This window comes from Panthera tigris, chromosome A3 (assembly GCF_018350195.1).
Source record: "Panthera tigris isolate Pti1 chromosome A3, P.tigris_Pti1_mat1.1, whole genome shotgun sequence".
Lineage (NCBI taxonomy): Eukaryota > Metazoa > Chordata > Mammalia > Carnivora > Felidae > Panthera > Panthera tigris.
The window spans coordinates 27,157,514-27,177,882 of record NC_056662.1 but is presented as its reverse complement, the minus strand read 5'-3'; the positions used below and the strand labels follow the sequence as shown (position 1 = coordinate 27,177,882).

The window sequence follows — 20,369 nt, the reverse complement described above, 5'->3', positions numbered from 1 at the left end:
AATGAATGAATGAATGAATGAATGAATGGCTCAAGCAAGCAAGCAAGCAGTGAGAAAGTAATACATAATTATAAGAAATAAGGAATCCTTCCTTAAACATTTGTCTTTATCCTCCTGAGAGTAGAGTGTCTCCCTCTCTCCGAAATACTTACTGTATGTCCAATCCTGTCCTCGGCATCATGGACCAAAAAAAGAGAAGGAGAAGGGGAAGGGGGCTGGGGGGAAGGCACCGATGAAAGAAAAGATGGGGAAGAAAAACTGAAGGGGAAAGTATAACTGGGGGAAGGGAGGAAAAGACATCAGGCAAAAATAATGGCAATTCATATTTACCATGAACCTACCATGTGTCAGTTTCTGTACTGAATACCGTGGTCTAGATATGAACACTTATGACAACACTGTGAGGTTAGGTAATATTTTCTACATCACGGATGAGGACAAGAAAGTTTGAAGAGGTGATGTAACATGCCTAAGCCACCCATCTTATGAGACATAGAGCCTAGATTAGAAATGATAGCTGTCTGAAAGTATGTGCCTTTGGGGTGTTTCATTCTTCCAGTGAGTGGAAAGACAGAAATGAGAGATAAGGCAAAAACATAATCAACTGCTAAAAATCAGAGAGTAATTCACTATTCAAGACAATAAGTTTAGTCTGAGGAATTCAGTGCTCATCTCCCGAGAAATGAGAATGAAAGAATTTTTTAGAAGAAGCCACACTGACTCCAGTGAATCATGTGGAAGATGGATGGGTGGGATCCAGTCTTTTGAATGGAAATCTGGAAATGAGTGAAAAGGCTCTTTTCAAAAGTCTAGAATAGTATTGCCACATCTTGCCACAACAAGGCAAATGGAACAGGACTAGTCCTCCCAAAGGTAAATGGAGTTATACTAGCCCTCCCACTAAAGCAACTGTAATACTTGAAAAAACAGGGAAAGAGGAACTATTTCAGTTACTGAATTCAAGACAGAGCAGAAATGAAAAGGCAACCTACCATGGGAGAAAATGTTGCAAGCCACATATCTGATAAAAGGTTAATATCCAAAATATAAAAGGAACTCATACAAGTCAATAAAAAAATAATAATAATAATCCAGTTAAAAAGTGGGTAAATAACCTGAGTAGACATTTTTCCAAAGAAGATGTTCAAATGGCCAGCCGTCACATGAACAGGTGCTCAACATCACTAATCATCAGGGAAATGCAAATCAAAGCCATGAGATATCACCTCACACCTGCTAGAATCACTATTATCCAAAAGACAAGAGGTAACAAGTGCTAGTGACGACGTGGGGAAAAGAGAACCTTTGTGCACCGTTGGTGGGAATGTAAATCGGTACAGCCATTACGGAAAACAAACGATTCAGCAATTCCACCTCTAGATATACACCTGAAAGAAATGAAATCACTACGTCAAAGAGCTAACTGCACTTCCTTCCATGTTCATTGCAGCATTATTTACAGTATCCATGAAACAACCTAAGTGTTCATCAACAGATAAGTGAAAAAAGGAACACTCAAAGAAAAGCCTATGCCTGGCCAAAGGATTGGGGAAAGGGTAGCCCAACAACAGAAACCGTCTTGGCAATACTCCGCCTACTCCAGCCTAACACCAATGGGAAAATCTCACTCTTCCTTTCCCCATGGTTTCACAAGGCTTTCACCCCCTACCCATGGTGTTCACCCCCTCTCTATAGAAGCAAGTGCTCAGACTTCCTCACCAGGTGATGTTGGTGGGGACGTATGGGGAGGTAATCTTTCATCTCCTGAATGGCAGAAGCAGGAGTGGCTGTGATTCCCTTGTGGAGTAGCGTCCGCTAAGCTCAGGGGGCAGCTGAGCTTCTATCTCCATCCACCATCAACAGAGACTGAGTAACGTAGTGTAAGTCAGGACTAGTGTAAGTACTTTCACATTTGCCCCACCCTGCTTTGCCAGGATAGTAGCAGCAGGATCCAAAGGGGAGTGTAAATATATACGAGTGCCCAGCCTTCAAGCTAGATCTCAGCAGAGGATTTCCTGCTAAGAAGAAGAAAGAGGAGAAGGCGGAGGAGGAAGAGGAGGAGGAGGAGGAGGAGGAGAATAACTCCGAGTCTCAGAATATTATATCCAAAACTTTCAGAACATAGTTTTTTAAAACTCATTCTTGCCAAGAAACAGGAAGATAACAACATGAATGGCAGAATAAAACAGTGAGTAGACACCAATACCAAGATGAATCAGATGTTGGGATTTTCTGATAAGAATTTTAAAGCATCCATCATACAATATTTCAAGAAACAATTAATAATCGTTTTGAAACAAATAAAAAGTAGGAAATTTGGCGCACACACAAAAATAGAAACTATAAGAAAACATCTGGATAGGGCGCCTGGTGGCTCAGTCCATGAAGCGTCCGACTTCGGCTCAGGTCATGATCTTGTAGTTCGTGAGTTCGAGCCCCGAGTTGAGCTCTGTGCTGACAGCTCAGAGCCTGGAGCCTGCTTGGGATTCTGTGTCTCCCTCTCTCCCTGCCCCTCCCCTGCTCATGCTCTCTCTCTCTCTCTCTCTCTCTCTCTCTCTCAAAAATAAATTTTAAAACATTAAAAAAGAAAAGAAAAACCTGGATATTAGACAAGAAAAATATAATTACTGAAGTTTTAAGAATTTACTGGAGGCATTCAATGGTAGAGTGGAGATGACAAATGACATAATTGGTGAACTTAGGGAAAGGTCAATAGAATTTACCCAATCTGAGCAACAGAGGGAAATAGATTGAAAAAAAAAAAATGAACAAAGTCTCGAGCACCTGTGGGACAATAACTAAAATCCATATCATCTAGGGAAATACAAATCAAAACCACACTCAGATATCACCTCATGCCAGTCAGAGTGGCCAAAATGAACAAATCAGGAGACTATAGATGCTGGTGAGGATGTGGAGAAACAGGAACCCTCTTGCACTGTTGGTGGGAATGCAAATTGGTACAGCCACTCTGGAAAACAGTGTAGAGGTTCCTCAAAAAATTAAAAATAGACCTACCCTATGACCCAGCAATAGCACTGCTAGGAATTTACCCACGGAATACAGGAGTACTGATGCATAGGGGCACTTGTTCCCCAATGTTTATAGCAGCACTCTCAACAATAGCCAAATTATGGAAAGCGCCGAAATGTCCATCAACTGATGAATTGATAAAGAAATTGTGGTTTATATACATAATGGAGTACTATGTGGCAATGAGAAAGAATGAAATCTGGCCCTTTGTAGCAACGTGGATGGAACTGGAGAGTGTTATGCTAAGTGAAATAAGCCATACAGAGAAAGACAGATAACCATATGGCTTCACTCTTATGTGGATCCTGAGAAACTTAACAGAAACCCATGGGGGAGGGGAAGGAAAAAAAAAAAGAGGTTAGAGTGGAAGAGAGCCAAAGCATAAGAGACTGTTAAAAACTGAGAACAAACTGAGGGTTGATGGGGGGTGGGAGGGAGGGGAGGGTGGGTGATGGGTATTGAGGAGGGCACCTTTTAGGATGAGCACTGGGTGTTGTATGGAAACCAATGTGACAATAAACTTCATATATTGAAAAAAAATAAAAATAAAAAATATATAAAAAAATAAAAATAAAAACATTCTGGCCATCATAAAAAATAAATAAATAAATAAAAATTAAAAAATCCATATCATCTAAGTCCCAGATGAGAGGAGAGAGAGAATGAGACTGAGAAATGTATGTGAAGAAATAATGGCTGAAATACTCCCAAATTTGGGAAAAAGCATAAACCTACAGATTTAAGAAGCCAAGAAAATCCCCAATAGGATAAACCTAACGGAATCAATGCCTAGTCACATTACAATCAAACTTCTGAAAACTGAATACTAAAAAAAAATTTTTTTTAAACAGCTAAAGATTAACTTCCTTTGGTAGACCATAGATTTGAATGATAAATGATTTTTCATCTGAAACTGTGGAGGCCAGAAGCAGGTGATATAACATTTCTCATGTACTGAAAGAAACGCAATGTCAACCATGTATTCTGTATTGGACAAAAATATTCTTCAGGAGTGGAGAGGAAATAAAGTCATTCTCAGACACAGGGAAACTAAGAGAACTTGTAGACAGCAAGCCAACCCTGAAAGAGTAGCTAAACAGAAGGGAAATGATAAGAGAAGAAGGCTTGAAAGTTTAGAAAGGAAAAAAAGAACACTAAAATGGGTAAACATAGAGGTAAATATAATAGACCACTCTAATTCTCATTAGTTTCTTATCATATTTGATGGTTGTAACAAAAATTATGATGTCATTTGACATAGTGCTCAATGCATATAGAGAAAATAATTAAGACAATTATATTTTTTTAAGGTAAGAAGACTAAAGAAACTTAAATGGAAGTAAGATTACTGCACTTCACTTGAAATGGTAAGATGTTTATGCCAGCAGTTTGTGATAAGTTATATATGTATATATACATATGAAATATGAAATACATTCATGAAATTCATATACATATGAACATGAAATATACATATGAAATATGTATATTTCAATCACTGTGAAAACTGTATGAAGCAATATGCTAAAAAAAAGAAAAAACACTAGGGGCGCCTGGGTGGCTCAGTTGGTTGAGCGTCCAACTTCGGCTCGGGTCATATCTCGCGGTCTGTGAGTTCGAGCCCCGCATCGGGCTCTGTGCTGACAGCCTGGAGCCTGCTTTGGATTCTGTGTCTCCCTCTCTCTCTGCCCCTCATGCTTATGCTCTGTCTCTCTCTCTCTCTCTGTCAAAAATAAATAAACATTAAAAAAATATTTTTTAAAGAAAAAACACTATAAGCAAAACTAGATCAATCCTAAACATCGTTGAAATAACACACAGGTAGTTTAGAAAAGAGAAAGCGTGGAAAGAAACAAAACAAATAACAAAAACTGGAACACTTAAGCCCCAATATATCAATAATTACCATAAATGTAAAAGGTCTAGACTGACACTAGTAAAAAGGGTGGAGTCAAGAATGCTGAAATTTCACCTCTCCATAAAAGCAATGAGAACACAGCCAAATGTCAGAATCAACTTTGTTAGAACTCTGAAAATTAACCGAAGGCTTGTTAACTGCCTCAGAGCACTTATTTAAGAAAAAAGGCGGACACAGTGAGACAGTGAGTTTTCTAGCATTTTCCTTTACCCCCGTATCATCTCCCACTCCCAAACTCAGAGTCTTGAAAGTGATAGCCTGCATTCTTAGTTCTGGAAAGAACAGAACCGACCTTATTCACAAAGAACTGTCATTATTTGATCTGTCTGGTGGCTCCCTGGAAAACTGGTTTGAAAGACTTGACTTTATTTCACTTGACTCAGAACTGACTGCTAAAGACCCTACTAGGGGCCATTTGTCAAAAAAAAAAAATTACAGGCATATATTTTAGTCAGAGCTGCCTGAGGAGATAAATAACAGTTGAGGGAAAAAATAGATTAATCAAACAGCTTCGGAGGAAAGGCTGGAGAGTGAGATGTCCATATGGGCTTTGAAAAACTCTGACGCATTCACGCATGCAAAGTAACAAGGAAGTATGACTCATACATGGGAAAAAACAATCAATAACAAGTGTTCTAGGGGAAGCCCATACATTGAATCTTGTAGACAAAGGCTTTAAATAAGCTATTTTATTTAAATAAGTCCAAACAAGGAAAGACACCATGTCTAAAGAACTAAAGAAGACAAAAATAAATAAAGAAGACAGAAGACACCCATGTCTATGTACTACCCAAAGTGATCTACAGATACAATGCAATCTTTATCCAAGTTCCAGCAATTAAAAAAAAAAAAAAAGAAATATGCATTCTAAATTTCATATGGAATCTTAAGAAACCCTGAACCACCAAAAATAATCTCAAAAAAGAGCAAAGTTGGAAGCCTCATACTTTCTGATTTTAGAACTTGCTACAGAGCTACAGAGCTACAAAGCAGTGCATTACTAACATCACGGACTTATAGACCAATTGAACAGAATAGAAAGCCCAGAAAGGTATCCTCATGCGTATGCTTGGGTAATTTTTGACAAGGGTGTCAAGACTGTTCAATGGCGGAAAGAATTGTTTTCTCAATAAATGGTGTGGGGAAAACTGGATATCGATATGCAAAACAGATAAATTAAGTTAGCCCTACCTTTTACATATGCAAAAATTCAAAACTGATGAAATACCTAAGTATAGGAACTAGAACTATGAAATTCTTGGAAGAAAACAGGGAGAAAGCTTCGTGACATTGGAATGTGCGATGATTGTTTTTGGATATGACAGCAAAAGCACAGATAACAATAGAAAAGTAGGTATGTTGGACTTGATCAAAATGCAAAACTTTTGTGCATCGAATTATTATTAAAAATTGAAAAGCTAACCCATGAGGTGAGAGAAAATATTTGCAAATCATGTTATCTGGTAAGGATATTAAAAAGGCATAGAGTAGTGATATCCGGATTATCTATAGAACTCCTACAACTCAACTGATGCCTGTTTAAAAATGGGCAAAGAGTGGGGCACCTGGCTGGCTTAGTTGGTTGAGCGTCTGACTTCGGCTCAGGTCATGATCTCTCGGTTTGTGAGTTCGAGCCCTCTGTCGGACTCTGTGCTGACAGCTCAGAGCCTGGAGCCTGCTTCAGATTCTGTGTCTCCCCGTCTCTCGGCCCCTCTCATGCTCATGCTCTGTCTCTCTTTGTCTCTCAATAATAAATAATTGTTAAAAAATTTTTTTTAAATAAAAAAATAAAAATAAAAATGCGCAGAGAACTTGAATGGACATTTTTCCAAAGAAGATATACAAATGACCAAGAGCACATGAAAAGAGGCTCAAAATCACAAATCAGTAGGGAGATACAAATCAAACCCACAATAAGCTATCACTTCATACTCATTAGGGTGGTTTTATTTTTATTACTTTTTTTTTTCAACTTTTGAAACAAAAGCGTTTACTCTCAAATGGTGGCCCTGTCTGTGTAGAGACACGCCTGTCCACATAACAGAAGTTGGATGGTGTGCGACTACATTCACTCTGAAAGCTCTGTGATGACACGTGGCGATGGTGATGACCTCATTGTGATGAAACGATGAAATGATGCCTTTTTTTCCCAGCGGCCCGTCTCTGAGCTGAGTAGTTCAAATCTGATAGCGAGCGAGTTCTCAGATCTGTACTTAGTGTCTTCAAAGATGGGCAATCTGAATTGTTGCCCTAGTGATATGTTCATGAAGATCTTCTTAATGCTGTCTGCTGTGAACTGGATAGTTAACTCTCCCTCAAACAATTTTTTCTCATCGTTTAAGATTTCCTCTCTTCAACTGGCCATACAGAGTTAGAAATATGTTTTCTAGTTTTGTTTCATTCCTCAATTTCTATTTTTGGTTGTTCTACCAAGCTAGCTGCCTTGATTTTTTTTTCCCTCTCCATTTAGAAAAATGGACTACATCCTATTGTATCTTGCAGCCCTTACTTGCCACCACTAGGTATTCCTAGGGGAAAACATACAACCATGTCTATTTTTTTAAACGTAATTTATCGTCACGTTGGCTAACATACAGCGTATACAGTGTGCTCTTGGTTTTGGGGGTAGATTCCGTGATTCATTGCTTATATACAACACCCAGTGCTCATCGCAACAAGTGCCCTCCTCAATGCCCATCACCCATTTTCCCCTCTCCCGCACCCCCTCAGGATTTCATTTTTAAAAAATGAAAATAACAAATATTGGCAACGATAAGATTGGAACTTTATACACTGCTGACGGGAATGTAAAATGGTGCAGTCCTATGGAAAACAATATGGTGACTCCTCAGAAAGTTAAGCATAGCATTACCATATGATCCAGCAATTCCAATATACTTAAAAAAAAAAAAAAAAGCAAGCATGGATCCAAACAGATGTTTGTACACTCATGTTCGTAGCAGTATTATTCACAACAGCCAAAAGGTGGGATAAACAAAATGTTATGTATACATACAATGGCATATTATTCAGTCTTAAAGAAGGATAGAAATTCTGACACATGCTACAACATGAATGAATCTTGAAGATATTATGGTAAGTGAATTAAGCCAGTCCCAAGAGGACAAATATTGTATGCTCCCACTTACATACTAGAGTAGTCAAACTCATAGAGACAAAAAGTGAAGTGATTACTTTTACTTTCAGGGGGTGGGGGGGGGGTGGGGAGAAGGGGAGAGTGGGGAGGGGAGTTCGTGTTTAATGGGTACAGAGTTTGTCTACTGCTAATGCTATTCGAGTCAGGTGTAACTTTTTGACCTAGCTGTTCAGTGGCCAGATCCAAAATGAGAAGTGAACGTGACTGCCTTGCCGTTAGTAGAAGATACTCATCCTCCGGCTGCCATAGCTAATATTTCTATTCCCAGTGCTGACTTAATACAGTTCACTAATAAACCCGTATGAGAGACACATGGGGAAATATAAAAGCGTATTATGCAATAGTCACTCCTCACGAGATTTTAGAGGCTATGTTGTCACAAACATAAAATCAGCCAACCAGCCGCACTCATAGCTGTAAATGCGAGCTCTACATTAGCCACCGGTCTTAAAGTGAATACCTCTACTGACAGTAAATATGTGTGTGAGGCCTGCATACTGTTTGGATGAAGAAAGTCTTTCTAATATCGGCGGGAACTAAAATATCACATGGAAACGGATTGCTAGTTTATTAGAGTCATTGCAGTTGCCCCAGCAATTTATGGAATTCCTTGTAGAACTTACACCAGACGAGACGAGCTCTCTGAAGGACATGAATTTGCACAAAAGTGTCTACTAAGGTTTGGACTGGGGAAATTGAAGTTTTGTTACTTCTGTCCAGGGACTCCTATTCACAGTTTCAGACATGTGCAACTCCCCCAGATTGGAAAACTGGAAATCAAGGAGAGCTAAGAAAAGCACCATAGGAATATGGGGATTACCCCATGAGATTATTCCCATACCCCAATTCTACGCATACATAGCTTTTCATGCCTTCTAACCAGCAATATCATTCAAACAAAATGAATACACTGAAAGCCTTGGAATTATACCACCCCTGTATAAGGACCAAATCAGTAAGTAATACAAACATGTGCCGTTTGTCAGAACGTTACATGCAACAGCTAAGTTACATCAAGGAAGCCCACTGAGGCCCACATTACCTAGGACCTGGTGATAGCTGAATATTGTAGAAGTTCTGCCATCAGAAGGTAATAAATACTGTTCAGTAATGGTATATATGGTTTCTAGAACGCCAGGAGTGTTGCCATTGGTTAAAGCAGATGCTCAAATAATGAGCAAAACCTTACTGAATTTATCATCCCAATCTTTGGAATTCCTAAACATCTAGAATCCAGAAGAGGAAGTCACTCTACTTCTATGGTAAATCAGAGGATCTGTAAGAACTTACAAACACCAATAACTTATCACGCTCCTTCTCAGCCCCAGTTTTCCAGAGAAGTAGAATACATGAACCTTACCCTAAAGAATTCTTTGGCAAAATTATATCAAACCGCTAGTTTATGGTGATCAACAGCCTTACCTGTTTCTGTGAAAATTAAGGCCAACTCCCATTTGCAAGTATGGTATTTCTCCCTTTGAGTTAAGGTTTGGAAGTTCGATGAATTTAGAGGTGAAGGATAACCCCTCACCTGATAAAATGGAAAGAAAACACTTCAGATAGAAAGGATTTGCTTGTTTCCCTAGGCTCATTCCGCCATCGTGTGGCCAGATGTATACACAGTCCCTTAAAAATGAGTTTATCCTGTTTATAACCTAGCAATCTTTAGTCTCCATATTTAAGGCCTCTAGGAGAACCAAATGAACTGTATTTCTTAGTATTACTGCTGCTAATATGAATCAACTTTACTTGAACATAGTGGCCTTTACCATTCTGGAAAATATTTACAGAGGGGCCAAAAGGACCAGGATCGAACTCAAAGAGCCATGAAGTACTAGTTTAGAAAGAATCAGAACCAGGACTGGAATTACAAACTCTTATCCTATAGAAATACTCATCAACAACTTAATACGTTGGGGCAATTGTGGAAACATATCATTCAAAGGTAAACAGGATGGAATCATAGTCGACCACAGGAGTAGCAGTAGGAACAAAACTAGAATGAAATTGAGGCAGAATTTGGAATTGGACAGCTTGAAATGAAGTTCTGTGGCCACAAAATATGGCTAAAGAACCGCCCCAAGCCCTCAGCTGTAAACCCAAACAACTAGCTGTTCAACAATCACAGGATACACTTGTTGGTGCTGAACTACGGGATTGTACCTGCTTATGGAAACAACTGGTATTGGGCATGGAGCCTTCTATGGAAAGATTACAGGATAATGTAAAAAGGTTGGTCATACCATAGATACGAGAGCGGAAAGTTGGGATTTGCAGACCGAAACTACTGAAAGCTGAACCAATGTAACTAATTAGACTAAAGGAGGGAAGTTTTCTCCTACACTGATGTGGAAGAAGTGTGTTCGATGGATGCCTGTCGTTCAAGGACGTGGGGACACAGAAGACAGGCGCCATAATCCAAATGTTACTGTTGATACTGAAAATGTTAGAAATGGCAGATTGGACATATTTGTCCCCAGGATTTAGAACAAACAGCCCATTTTCTTACACTAATATTTTTATAGGTACCCTCCCATGAGCACCTCATAATCAAATTTTAATGATCAGTAATATAAAATATTGTGTCATTTTGGAAGGATCACTTGGGAAGATGAGACTATTTCTGTGGGCAGTGATTTAACTTGTAAGAATAATTGATGGATATTGACCGGAAATATATTGGCCCATGCAAGAAAAATGTCTACAGAAAGCTTTAGACAACTGAGCCCCACATGTTGATGGTACATTAGGTATCAGTTGGGTTAAGCTAAAAGGAGAGCTGAAGAATAACTCTCACACTGTAGAGCATTTAGAAAACCAAGCTACTAAAACTAATCAACAGTTTGATAAAGCAGAATTCTTTGTTTTTTTAATTTTTAATGTTTATTTATTTTTGCGAGAGAGAGCAGGGGAGGGGAATTGAGACAGGGAGACACAGAATCCAAAGCAGACTCCAGGCTCTGAGCTGTCAGGCATCCCCGATAAAGGAGAATTCTTATGCATAGATAATCAAGAATCTGCTTTAAGGGGGCGCCTGGGCGGCTCAGTCGGTTGAGCGGCCCACTCTTGATTTCATCTCAGGTCATGATCTCAGAGTTCGTGAGTTTGAACCCTGCATCGGGCACTGTGCTCACGGCGCAGAGCCTGCTTCAGATCCTGTCTCCCTCACTCTGCCCCTCCCCTGCTTGCTCTCATTCTCTTTCTCAAAAATAAATAAATGCTAAAAAATAAATAAAAATAAAAATTATTTTTTAAAAAATTTTAAAAAGACAGGGCGCCTCGGTGGCTCAGTCGGTTAAGCAGCTGACTTCAGCTCAGGGCATGATCTCACGGTTCATGACTTGAAGCCCCACATGGGGCTCACTGCTGTCAGCAGAGTCTGCCTCGGATCCTCTGTCTCTCTCTCTCTCTGCCCCTCCCCCCCCAAAATAAATAGATATTTAAAAAATTTTTTTTAATTAAAAAAAGAATCTACCTTAAGTGTACATTGTTAAAATGATAATTTCAAAGGCTATTTACCTAAAACCAGTATTCTTTTAATTTTTAAAAGTCATCCTATCATAATATTAATTATGGCTTTAGTATGTATACTTCTTTGGGCTTGTTGGATGTATAGAATATTAATTAACAGTTTAAAGAGAAATCAACACTACAGTGCAAATTGTATGGAGAATCTGCTACTACAAAACAGTATCAAAAGGAGAAAAGAGGGGCACCTGGGTGGCTCAGTCGGTTGAGTGTCCGACTTCAGCTCAGGTCGCGATCTCGCGGTCCGTGAGTTCGAGCCCCGCGTCGGGCTCTGGGCTGATGGCTCAGAGCCTGGAGCCTGCTTCCGATTCTGTGTCTCCCTCTCTCTCTGCCCCTGCCCCGTTCGTGCTCTGTCTCTCTCTGTCTCAAAAATAAATAAACGTTTAAAAAAAATTAAAAAAAAAAAAAAGAAGAAATGATTGTAGGGAAACTGAGTTTAATAGACCCTTACTGGGGTATGTTGAAACATGGGACTAATCTTATGTGCTACATACACTGTCAGGAGCAAACCCAAGAGGTAATATAAAGAATTATAAAGAATAGAACATCAAAGCAAGACTGGTAAGGAATTATAAAAAACAGGATGTGATGGTAAACTCAGTGTAAATACCAATGCAAATTGGATATCTGCTGTTTACTAAAAGTAAACCATGGTTTAGCTTAGGTATTTTTATTATTCTATTTACCCTTCTATTAGCTTGTCCACAAGAAACCATTATTTTCTTAGCTGTGCCACTAAAATTTAAAATATACATGCTTGACTGAGAACAAACTGAGGGTTGATGGGGGGTGGGAGGGAGGGCAGGGTGGGTGATGGGTATTGAGGAGGGCACCTTTTGGGATGAGCACTGGGTGTTGTATGGAAACCAATTTGACAGTAAATTTCATATATTAAAAAATAAAAAATAAAAAATAAAAATAAAAAAAATAAAATATACATGCTTGAGTTATCAAAATATAGTATAAATTAGGAAGTTTACCATTTCTTAGAGAATGTAAGAGCTTTACAACAATTTAACCCATATATCCCTTCCCAAATTATATCTTGTTTTGGTCATGTTTTTACGGTTTAAAACCATGTGGTATAAGTGGGGCCTGGGGGCTCAGTTGGCTAAGTGTCTGACTTCGGCTCAGGTCATGATCTCACAGTTCATGGGTTTGAGCCCCGCGTTGGGCTCTGTGCTGACAGCTTAGAGCCTGGAGCCTGCTTCGGATTCTGTGTCTCCCTCCCTCTCTGCCCCTCTCCTGCTCACACTCTGTGTCTCTGTCTCTCTGAAAAACAAACATTGAAAAAATGGTTTTTTTTTAAAACGTGGTTTTAATATTACTGTTTTATATACCTACCGTTCATTCAGATTTGCTCACAACTTTTTCAATGAACTATCTTACCAAAGTGTGTATACTACATTCAGTGAAATACACAAATAAAAAATGTACAACACAGGAATTACCCCAAGGTGAATACACTGTGTAAACCCCACTTAGGGCAAGAAATATGATATTATTTCCAACTCAGAAGCCCTGATTTTGTTCCTACCCTGTCACTGTCCACACAGCTCTCACCAAAGTTAATCACACTCCTGAATTTAATTCTGTCATAGATTCACTAATTGGATTTGCCTGCTTTTGAACTTTATATAAATGGAATCCTACATAACTAGGCTTTTGTGTCTGGTTCATCATTATGTTTGTGAGAGTCACATGGTGATAGGCCTTGGATATTTTCCAGTTTGGAGTCATTTATGAATAATACTACTATGAATACTATGATTTAAAAAAATTTTTTTTAATGTTTATTTATTTCTGAGACAGAGCATGAGCGGGGGGAGGGTCAGAGAGAGAGGGAGACACAGAATCTGAAACAGGCTCCAGGCTCCGAGCTGTCAGCACAGAGCCCGACCCGGGCCTCGAACTCACGGATGGCAAGATCGTGACCCGAGCTGAAGTCGGACGCCGAACCGACTGAGCCGCCCAGGCGCCCCTGAATACTACTGTTCTTGCTCACATCTTTTTATGCACATATATAGGCATTTCTGTTGGAGAAACTGATAGGTCATAGATAAACATGTGATGACCTTTTCTACCTACAGTCAAATAGTTCCCAAAGTGGTTGTACCATTTTAAAACATCCCAACAATATTTGATATTGTCAGTCTTTATTAATTTTAGCCATTCTGGTGTTCATGTGTAATGGTAGCTCATTGTGGTTTTAATTTGCACTTTTTCAATAACCAGTATGATTGAGAGCCTTTTCTTATGATCATTGGTCATTTGGGTGTTCTACTTTGTGAAATGTCTATTCAAGACTTTGACCTTCTTTTCTCTTGCAGTATGGTCTGAATTTTTCTTAATGATTTGTAAGAAATTTTTATGGAGCTTGGATACAATATCTTTGTTGGTTATATGTTTTAAAAATAGCTTCCATGACTTTTCTTTTCTCTATCTTATTGACATCTTTTTGTTCAACAAGTGTTCCTAATTTTAATGAGGTCAAATCTGTCTCTTTTCCTTTATGGTTAGTATATTCTATGTCCTGTTTAAAAATCTTTACTTATGCTTAAAAAAAAATCTTTACTTATGCTAAGATCATAAACATATTCTCTTATGTTCCTTCTAGAAAGTTAGTAAGAAGGTTTTACATTCTTATTGAGATCTATAATCCATATGGAATTGATTTAGGTGGATGGTGTGAGATTTTTTTCAATATTTATATCCAATTGATAACGTGCCATTTATTGAAAACATTATCCTTTCTCCCTTACTTGTGACATTTTTCTCAGAACTCCACTAGTCATGGATGACTAGGTCTATTTCTGGACTCTATTTTGTTTACTTAGTTCATTTATCTTTGCCTCAATGTCACACTTTCCTAATCACTATAGCTTTATGATAAATCTTAAAATATCAGAATTTAAATCCTACGACGTTGTTCTTCAAGATTATCTTGATTATTCTTTGCCCATTTGTGTCTGCAAATCTTTGAATCAGCTTGTCAATGCACATAAAGAGAAAACACATGGGATTTTGATTGTGATCACACTGAATCTACAGATCAATTTGGAGAATATTGACATCATATAGGAGGTGAGGTACTCCATCTGTTTTACTCTTCTTGAATTGATCTCAATTTATTTGTTTCCCACATAGAAATCTTGACTTTCTTTGGATTTGTTCCTGGTTACTTGATGTTTTTTTTATTCCATTGTAAATGTGTCTTTTCTTTTACCTTTATCCTCTTTTTTTGGCAGAATTTTATGTGCGGGCGCATTGATTTAAATAACTTTTCTCAGAAAGGGAGAAAATACCTTGAGTAGTCCTAATGACTTTTTCCCCAGCTTTATTGAGATACAATTGATGTACAACATTGTGTAAGTCTGAGGTGTATAAGACGATGATTTGATACTCTTATATATTGCAGAATGGTTACCACTGTAGCATTAGCTAATGCCTCCATCCTGTCACATAGTTACCCTTTTTCTGTGGGGTGACATTTAAGATCTACTCCCCTAGTAACTTTCACCTCACGTATACGATACTGTATCGTTAACTTTAGTCACCATGTTGTACATTAGATGTCCGGAACTTATTCATCTCATGACTGGGAGTTTATACCTTTGGACCACCGTCTCTCCATTTCCCCTCACCTGCCCTCAGAACCCTGGTAACTACCATTGTACCCTTGGTTTCTACTGTATACTCTTCCTTCACTTGTCAATTGTGGTTGATCTTGTAGCAAGAAAAGTTATTAAGCTTTCCTGTTAATTCTACTAATTTACTTGTAGATACTTCTTCATTTTCTGCAAAGGCATGGAGATAAGAATGGGCGCCTACCTCCCAGGACTGTTGTGAGGATAATAAGGATAATGATGACGATTGCTAACAATAAATGAACACCTACTGTTTTTCAAGAGTTCTCCTCCTTCCAAAAGAACCACTTTCAAAAGTGGAATGAAACACGGGCTGTAGTGTCATATTGTCCTCGGCTTCTCGGATGTAAATGTAGTCAGAAAACCTAGAAGCTCAGGAGGATGAATTGCTGGCCCTGGTGAGTATTTATGACGGAGATGAATTTGCAAAAAAAAACAAAAAAACAAAAAAAACCCCAAGAATCCTTCCAAGGTGGAGACACCAGGATCTATTTAGACTTTTCACAAAATCTGAAGGCATTTTTGAGTGCTATTTGCTTCTGCAAACACTTAGACAACCTGCTGTAAGAACACCATGACAGCGTGGTCCTGTTTGCCTGGACGGAATTTCTTTCTTTCTTCTTTTCTTTCTTTTTTAATGTTTGTTTATTTTTGAGAGAGAGACAGAGACAGAGACAGAGGGCGAGCGGGGGGAGGGCAGAGAGAGGGAGACACAGAATCCGAGGCAGGCTCCAGGCTCCAAACTGTCCACACAGAGGACGCGGGACTCAAACTCACAAATCATGAGATCATGACCCGAGCGGAAATCCGAGCCTTCACCCACTGAGCCCCCCAGGCACCCTGCCTAGATGCAATTTCTTAAGGAAGAGACCCTAGCTGAATATTGTCTCTCCTTTTGACCTCAAGATGGGTTCTCAGAAAAAAGTGCAGAGGATGGCTCAAGCCTCTTTGGAGGACCTGCCAGACCTGATATAAACAAGAGGAAGTTGTGGGTGAGAGCCCCACACAGGATGTGGAATCACGGTTGAGTCTGAGCCAGGAAATCTTGGACTTGGATCAAGCTCAGCAGATAAAATGCTTGTTCCTGTGCAATATCTGTTTGTGTGAGAAGGTGGGTGGTGAATGAGTGAATGCATGTACTTTTGGAAGTGCAGGCATGTGTACTTCAAAGGCTGTCCGAAGGACTACTTTGAAATCCAGATCAGAGATGGCCAAGTTCAATGCCTCAACTGCCCAGGACCCAGGTGCCCTTTGGTGGCCACTCTGGGTCAGGTCAAAGAACTAGTGGAAGCAGAGTTATTTTCCCGTTATGATCGCCCTCCCCTCCAGCCACCGCGGACTCGATGGCAGATGTGATGTCATGTTGCCAGCTACCTGAAATGTGGGAGCCTGGCTGCACAATGGACATCTTCCCTGGCTGCAACTTTGCTTTCTGTACCTTGTTCAGGCTGACGCTTCCATATGGGATCTCTCAACATAAGGTGACTGCAGAAAAATTAAGTTTTATGAAATGAGTACTTGCAAGCAGGTGAGGCCAATAAAAGACTTTTGGAACAGAGGTGTGGTAAGAAGGCACTGGGAGAGATGGAAAGTAAGAAGTGACGAGAAAAGAATTTAAAAACCTGCCCGTGTTGTGAGACTCCCGTGGAGAAATTAGATGGATATAACAAGATGGTGTGGATGCAATATTTCTGTTGGATTGAGTTCTTTCTCTAGAGCAGGCCCTTATGAACACTTCACTGATCCTGATTCCCCATGTCTTAACTGGTTGTAACAGTTAACACAGGCCGTGGATGTTAATGGAGATATTTGGGCAGATGAGATTGAAGACTAGTTACCTCCTACTGCACAAGATGGGAAAGTGGAATAGTTTAGCTTAGTTTTATTAAATACGCAAAGTAACTTCATAGAAGTTTTAGGGGGCCATTCATTCACTCTTCCTATGTAAAAGATATGGAAGAACAAGGTTTATATTTTCATATGGTATTACTTAGGCACGTTCATACATTTTTCAATGAGCATAATTGGGAAAATTATAAGCCGTAAGTCTCAGCAAATGAAAACTGGATATCAAACATAAATAGTACAATGTGTCCCAAACTTTGAATAGTTAAAAATTAAATTTTTATTGGGTGAAGGGGAGTGGGAGATACAGGCTTCCAGTGAATTAATAAGTCACGGCAATAAAAGGTACAGCATAAAGAATACAGTCAATGTAATAGTGTTGTATGGGGACAGACGCACTTGTGCTGAGCACGGCATAACGTCTAAACTTGTCAAATCGCTATGTTGTGCACCTGAAACTAACGTAACACTGTGTGTCAACTACATTAAAATAAAAATGAATAAATAAAAATTAAATATTTGTTTTCTTCCCCAAGCGTTAGGTAATGAGATGGGGTCATGAGTTAGACATATAGACCTGCTTGCCTCTGAGAAGCATCCCTCTAATATATTTTATGTGAGCCCCTTTGGTACTACTTAAAATGGAGGTGGGGAAGAAGCCTTATTCAAATTGTGCTGAGAACCTCATCTCATTTATTCCATGTTACGTCCCTTCCAACCTAGATTTCTGCTAAATTAGTTCTCTTTGGAGGGAGCCCTTTATTCTATAACTGACTGGATGGCCTAGCTTCATTTTGATCTACTGCTTTTCAGAATAGAAATTTATAGATAATTTAAAAAAATATTTTAATATCCATAAAGACTGTGAGTCACTTCTTTATTTCTTAGTGGTGCATGGTCCCTGGTTTTGAGTCAAGTCTAGAATTTAATGAGAGTGGCTCAGAAGAAGTTCAACCCCATTCATCTTTCCTGGGAAGTAAAGCCTAGATTCAGAACAATTTGTCCCTTTGCTGTCTTTTGTTCTATATTCTCTCCCTTTAACCTCACCCTACCTTCTGTTGGTAAGGACAATTTTAATATTATTTCCAGCAGCATAGAGTTCCATTACCTCTGCTAGAATAGGACAAAACCTATTATATTCTCGAGCTAAACTTTTTTTTATCTGCTTTTTTATCCTGTCTGCATCACTGTAGTTCCAATCTTAACTTTCTGAATTCTTTTTAAAGTTGCTTTTTAATGAACTATAGGGATTTGGCTTCCTACTTTTTTTTACAATAGCAGTGTCTTTTTTTGGGGGGGGTGTAATTTGGGCCCAGTACTTAGATCTCTATTGAGGGTTTTGTTTGCTTTTTGAAAAGTTGCCTTTCCTTATGGTTTGATGAGCACCTTGGTAGCAAAATAAAGATTTTTTTGAGAACGAGAAGAATTCAGCTACATCCATGAACATGTTCTTTTTTCCTATCCCATCCCTGAAAATTGGGGAATCATTTTTTAACCATTTTATGTATGTATATGCAAAGAATCAGCAAGAACTGTGTCTAGATTGTTAGCAAGTATGCTTAATCTTAAAAATAAAAACAATTTCTAAAAATTGTCATTAAAAAAAGACAGAACAGATGTAAGCTTTGCTCTATGGAAGCCACCAAACATCTCCATCTTTTTTCCCTGCTAGCAGAGTGGAGCTGAAGGAGGAGGGTCCTGGAAGCAGAGGGCAGACCTCTGTCTTGTTGAGGCTGGGTAGAGAATGCAGTGAGATTGTGACACCAAAGCAGGGAAGCACGGTCAACTTTCCTGAGTCCTTCCCGGGGTTGACCAGCAGGCCAGCTGCTGAGCAAGCTGCAGTTCAGGGTTATTTGGAGATCTATCAGAACTTAGAAGCACAGAACCCCTAGCACTGAGGTATTCATAATCCATCCTTGGGTAAAGCCAAAGAGAAACATTATTCCTTCCCTTTCCTGTACTTCACTTTTGCTTAAGCAAGCTCACTTTCCCCATTAAAAGAGAATCGCAGAAACTACGATAAAGAGGTGATGTTGCCTATTCACTTTGCATTTACCCAATTTATTAGTTTGGGCACTGAGTATCTCTGTGTCCCTAGCAGCAGATGCAAGGCCAGATCTAGCCCAAGGGCTAGCAAATACAAATTAGTAAGTAGTGAGAAGGTTGGATTGTGGGGGACTTTGAACACCAGATTAATGAATTTGGATTTTAGGCATAGCCTTCAAAGTCCCAACATCAAGGGGAAAATGTAGTCCAGTGGAAAGAGCATGGGCTTTGGAGCCATATAGAGTGTGGAATGTGAGCCTTGGTCCTGCTGTTTAACAAGGGCCATAAAACAAAGGGCCCTTTGAGAGCAGTTGGATGTATTTTCTTATTCTTAACCAACTCAAACCAAAGCAACATTTATACAGTAACAGCCAAGCAAAATAGAAGACTGCATCAACAATTTATAAAAATTGACAAATGGTTTGGATATTACTAGAATGGTTAAGTGGGAAGACTGTGCTTCCACGTGATCGTTGGTAACATGGAAAAATGCTTTTGATTTTCATGAGCTGACCTTATATCCAGCAAACCTGTTGAACTCTCTTCTGAATTCTCTTAGTTTGTTCTTTGATTGATTCTGTTGGTTTCTCTGGGTAAGGGGTTGTCTCATCTGCAAATAATGACGATTATATCTCCACCTTTTCCGTCCTTGCACCTATTTCTTATTTTTCCTAATAGCATGGGCCATGTTCTCCCTTGTTACAGTAAACATTTGCACTATTTCCTTCCAGTTCTAAATGGAATGTATCCAAAATTCCTTGTTTAAATATAACATTCACCCCAAGAGTTTGACCTTTAGTCTTTAGCACGTTTAGTGAGTTCTTTTCTTCTAGTTTTTTTAATTTATAAAATACTTTCTCTGGATCATTTAAGGTAATCCTATAATCCTTTTCTGTTTATTAACAGAATTACATGGTTAGGTTTTCTGATATTATATCATCCTTACAATTTTAGATCTACCCTAATTAATCATAGTATATTTTTAACATATTCTTAAGTTTGATTATCTACAAATTTCATTTGGAATTCAAGCACATACATACAAAGGAAATATGGCCTATTGTTTTTCTGTTCTTTATCATTGTCTGTGTTTGAAATCAAGATAATACCTCCTAAAATCATCTGGGCAGCTCTTACATTTCCTCTATTTTCCAGAACATCTTGTGTAAGACAGGAATTAATTGCTCCCTTAAAG

At 38.9% G+C, this 20,369-nt stretch overlaps 1 long non-coding RNA gene and 1 pseudogene across 2 annotated transcripts in view; both read left to right on the top strand.

Annotated features, from left to right (window-relative positions):
- Window positions 1-20,369, top strand: part of LOC122236981 — a 47,202-nt gene that overhangs the window by 12,353 nt on the left and 14,480 nt on the right. The window contains exons 3-4 of one of the 2 annotated variants that reach the window (XR_006215174.1): window positions 4,344-4,400; window positions 15,419-15,499. This is a non-coding gene — a long non-coding RNA (uncharacterized LOC122236981). Of the gene's footprint in view, window positions 1-4,343; window positions 4,401-15,418; window positions 15,500-20,369 lie in introns of those variants that run through there. The other variant, XR_006215175.1, reaches the window with a different exon arrangement.
- Window positions 15,634-17,117, top strand: LOC102972787 (annotated as a pseudogene).